The following is a 5,352-nucleotide window of genomic DNA, read 5'->3' on the forward strand; positions in this document are numbered from 1 at the left end:
GATTATTTCTAATAGTTTTCTGATGGATTCTTTAGGGTTTTCTATATTTATAATCATGTCATCTGCAAACAGCAAGAGTTTCATTTCTTCCTTTCCAATTTGGATTCCTTTTATTTCTTTTTCCAGCCTAATTGCTCTGGCCAAACCTCCCGTACTATGTTGAATGGGAGTGGCGAGAGTGAGCACCTTTGTCATCTTCCTGTTCTCAGAGGAATGGCGTTAAGTTTCTCACCATTAAATATGATGTTGACAGTGGGTTTGTGATATATGGCCTTTATTCTGTTGAGGTACTTTCCTTCTATACCCATTTTATTGAGAGTTTTTATCATAAATGGATGTTGGATCTTGTCAAATCCTTTCTCTGCATCTGTGGAGAGGATCATATGATTTTTATTCCTCATTTTGTTAATGTGGTGTATCACATTGATTGATTTGCAGATGTTGAACCATCCCTGTATCCCTGGTATAAATTCCACTTGATCATGGTATATGATCCTTTTAATATATTGTTGTGTTCGATTTGATGATATTTAGTTGAGGATTTTTGCATCTGTGTTCATCAGCGATATTGGCCTGTAATATTCCTTCTTTGTGCTATCCTTGCCTGCTTTTGCTGTCAGGGTGATGTTGGCCTCATAGAATGAATTAGGAAGTGTTCCATCTTCTTCAACTGTTTGGAATAGTTTGAGAAGCATAGGTATTAAATCTTGTTTGAATATTGTGTAGAATTCTCCAGAGAAGAAATCTGGTCCTGGGCTTTTGTTATTTGGGAGGTTTTCGATGACCATTTCATTCTCTTTACTTGTGATTGGTCTGTTCATTTTCTATATTTCTTCTTGATTCAGTTTTGGAAGGTTGTGTGAATCTAAGAATTTATCTATTTCTTTTTGGTTATCCACTTTGGTGGTATGCAAGTTGTTCAGTGTATTCTCTTATTGTCCTTTGGATTTCTGTGGTATCTGTTGTAATTTCTCCTCTTTCATTTCTAATTTTATGTCTTTGAGCCTTCTCTCTTTTTTTCTTAATGAGTCTGGCTAAGGGTCTGTCAATTTTGTTTCAGTCTTCTCAAAGAACCAGCTCTTTGTTTCATTGATCCTTTCTAATGTTTTTTTAGTCTCTATTTCATTTATTTCTGCTCTAATTTTTATTATTTACCTCATTCTGCTGACTTTGAGCTTCATTTATTCTTCATTTTTTGTTTCTATTAGGTGTAGTTTAAGGTTACTTATTTGGTATTTTGCTTGTTTGATGAGCTGTGCTTGTATTGCTATGAATTTCCTTTTTAGAACTGCTTTTGCTGCATCCCATAAGAGTTGTTTTGTTGTCTATTCATTTTTGTTTGTCTTCAGGTATTTTTTGATTTCTCCTTTGATTTGTTCATTAATCCAATGGTTCTTCAGTCATGTGTTCTTTAGTCTCCACAAATTTGTGACTTCCCTATCTTTTTTCTCATAGTTGATTTAAAGTGTCATAGCATTATGGTGAGAAAAGAAGCTTGATATGATTTCAATCTTAAATTTATTCTGGCTTGCCTTGTTTCACAACATATGGTCTATCTTTGAGAATCTTCCATGTACACTTAAGAAGAATGTGTATTCTGCTGTTTTGGGAGGGTATGCTCTATGTATATCGATTAAGTCATCTGATTATATGTTTCATTTAATTCCACTATTGACTTGTTGCCTTTTTCTGCATGATCTATCCATAGATGTAAGTGGGATGTTCAGGTCCCCTGCTATTATTGTGTTGCTGTTAATTTCTCCCTGTGGGTCTATTAATAGTTGCTTTATATTCTTTTGTGCTGCTGTGTTAGGTGCATACATCTTTATAAGTTTTATGTCCTCTTGGTGGAAAGTCCCCTTTATCATTATATACCGACCCTCTTTGTCTCTCATAGTCTTTTTTATCTTGAAGTCTGCTTTGTCTGAGATAAGTATGGCAACACCTACTTTCTTTTACGTGCCATTTGCTTGGAATATTGTCTCCCATCCCTTCATTCTGAGACTGTTTGTATTTAGAGCTGAGATGTGTTTCCTGGAGGCAGTCTATTGTTAGGTCTTGTTTTCTAATCCACCTCCCCACTCTGTGTCTCTTGATTGGAGAATTCAATCGATTTACATTAAATGTGATTATTGATACATGAGGGCTTAATCCCACCTAATCTATATTTCCATTGTTTCTCTTCCTTTGTGTTTCTGACTACCATTTCACTTTGGGGGTTTTCTGTGGAGGTTTTCTCTTTTTTTATGATCTATGGCTGTGTTCTGACTTTTTCTTTGCTGGTTACTGTGAGGTTTGTATGAAGATCTCATAGATGGGATAGTCCATCTTCTGATAGGCTCTTATCTCCATTAGTCTAAGCAGGTTCCATCCCTTTCCTCTTCTCCTGCTAAGTTATTGTTGTCACATGTTATTCATTTTTGTGTTGTGCGTTTGTGACTATGTTGAAGTGTTTATAGTTACTTTTGATGCTTTCCTTCCCTTCTTCTTCTAAGTAGTAATTAAGTATTTGCTACCCTGTTGTGAAACAAAGCTGTAGCTTTCTGATTTTGTCTGTCTATTTATTCACTCTGGTCAAAGATTTGTAGACATTTGCCATCTTTTTATTTCTAGTATGAGGATGTTCTTGATCATTGCTTGTATGGGAGATCTAGTGGCGTTGAACTCCCTCAGTCTTTGTTTATCTGGGAAAACTTTTATTTCTCCATTGTATCATAAGGATCATTTCACTGGATAGCGTATTCTTGGCTGATACAGTATTTGTAATATATCATTCCATTCTTTCCTTGCCTGTAAAGTTTCTGCCAAAAAATATGCTGAAAGCCTGATAGGGGTTCCTTTGTAGGTTATTTTCTTCTGTCTTAATTCCCTTAATATTTTTTCTTTGTCATTGGCTTTTACCAAATTTAATATTATATGCCTTGGAGAAGGTCTTTTAGCATTGCTGTTATTAGGCATTCTCTTGGCTTCATGTACTTCTAAGTCTGGTTCTTCCCCAGGTTTGGGAAGTTCTCAGCTGTTTTTTCTTTGAACAAGCTCTCTGCTCCTTTCTCCCTCTTTTCTCCATCTGGAATACATATAATTTTTATGTTGCTTTTATAATTGAGTCATATATTTCTACAAGAATTCCTTCCTTTTTTAAAAATTAGAGTTCTCTCTCCTGGTCCACTGGAAGTATTTCTATTTTTCAATCCTCTAAATCACTAATTCTTTCATCCATAATATCAGCTTTATTTTTTAAGCATTCTAGATTCTTTTTTATCTTTTTAATTATGTTATTCATATCCAGAATTTCTGCTTGTTTTTTTTTTTAATAGTTTCAGTCTTTTTGATGAAGTATTCCTTTTCCTCATTAATTTTATTCTTGAGTTCATCAAACTGTCTGAACACTCTTGTAATTTGGTGAGTTTCTTTATGACATTTATTTTGAACTCTGTCATTTAGATTGTAAATTTCTGTGACTTCAAGTTTCGTTGCTGGAGATTTGTCATTTCCTTCTGCTCTGAATTGTTACTGTAGTTTCTTATGCTGTTTGATGAACTAAACTCTTGCCTGTGTATTTGTGGTAGTATCAGCTTGCAGATTCCACCTTCTACCACTATGAGGAAAGCATGAGCTGTGTTTCTGATACCACCCCATATGCTGGAAGTTGTGTGGGTACAGTGGGTGTTCCACTCGCTGGGAAAGCATTCCCACTTGGCTCAGAGCTGCCGCTACATGGAGGCACATACACAGTTGTGAGACCGCAGCACTACTATGTGTATTTGTGTCACCTGCGAAAGCAGATATGTGCACATATATCTGCTGCTGCTTTTTCTTATGCTCATGCCAGTCTCCGTGCTTGGTGGGTGGGGCTTCTTCATGGGTTCTGAGCATTGGCCAATCATTGGGACTGCAGTGACATGGTGCACTTTCCAACCATCCAGGAAAGCATTCATGTGCAGGTCCATGGCTGCCCCGAAACCCTACCAGAATTGCACCAAGGCGCATTCCTACTTTGGGGGATGCAGCATTACTATTGGCTCACACCAACATGGGAAGTGCTCGGGCGTGTGCACAGTGCTGCCAGGGAAGGGTTGGGGATAGGAATGAATTCATAGTACATGCAATGACAAGCATAAACGTCAAAATAATTATGCTGACTGAAAGAAGCCAGTAAAAAATGAGTACATACTATATGATCCGATTTATAATCATTTTTGTAAAATACAGGAAAATCTATAGGGACATATACCAGATCACTCGTTGCCTGGGAATGAGAATGTGTTTGCAAACGGCAGGGAAAGAGGAATTAAAATGAGCATGAGGAAATTTGGGGAAGATAGCGTTCCTTTTATTGATTGTGGTGATGGTTCAATAAGTTATAATCAAAATGTATCAAATTGTTCACTTTAAATGTATGCAGTTTTCTGTATGTCGTGAATACTTCAATTAAGCTAGAACATGTAGGGGAAAGAGAGAGAGAGCCAAAGGAGGGAAAAGGGAAGGAAAGAAGGACTGAGGGTGAAAATTAAGTGGAAAAAAGGAAGAGGGAGACACAGGAGGCATCGGGTCTCTGTGGCTTTGGCATCTCCTTCCCCTGGAGTCTCCCATACTGGGCGGCTGACTGGACCATTCTCATGTGCTCTCCTCACCTCACAAGTCACTGTCTGCTGGTGGAAGAAAGAGGGCAACTATGAGCTCCAGTGACGACACCTGGGCTATTACCTGCCTCATGGTGACCTACGGAAGCTGTGATGACTAGATCTGACTAGATCTGAGGTCCCTTTTGCCCAGCAGTGGTCCATAGGAGCTTGACTGGAACAGAACAAAACCACATTGGATGGATGCAGGTTCTGAACCTTTCTAGAATTGGCCCCTGACTGGCTCACAGGGGACTAAGCTGAAAGGTTTCACCTTCCTTAAGTCCTGAAAGTGACTTCAACTTCTGTCCTGTGGTGTCACACCAGTTCATCCCTCAGGGACACCAGAATTGGTGAAACCAGCACAGACGTTGCCATCATGTAAGTCGAATCCCCACTTCACTGCAAGATTTCCCTTCTTAGGAAAATTTGGAACATCCCTCCCCTTCACTCTGTGCAGCCATCACACCCCTCTTGGTTCCTCCATATTCCTCCCCCACTGAAGGCCAGCAGTCTCAGGTTCCCCTTTTCTGCTTCATTCTCTGAAGCTCAGATTCTCGAGGACTTCCAGATCAATCTGGCTTGATCGCTCCTCTCCCCACTCATGGGTCCTCCGTAACGGGAAACAGGCCAAGATGGGAGGAGTGGGTGAGACATGATTCTGCAGTCCCCTTGGGCCTTGGAAGCTGAAATGACTAGGTGTCTGGGAAGCCTGAATCCCAGAGAAAGA

This window comes from Diceros bicornis (genome assembly GCF_020826845.1).
Source record: "Diceros bicornis minor isolate mBicDic1 chromosome 13 unlocalized genomic scaffold, mDicBic1.mat.cur SUPER_13_unloc_1, whole genome shotgun sequence".
Classification (NCBI taxonomy): domain Eukaryota; kingdom Metazoa; phylum Chordata; class Mammalia; order Perissodactyla; family Rhinocerotidae; genus Diceros; species Diceros bicornis.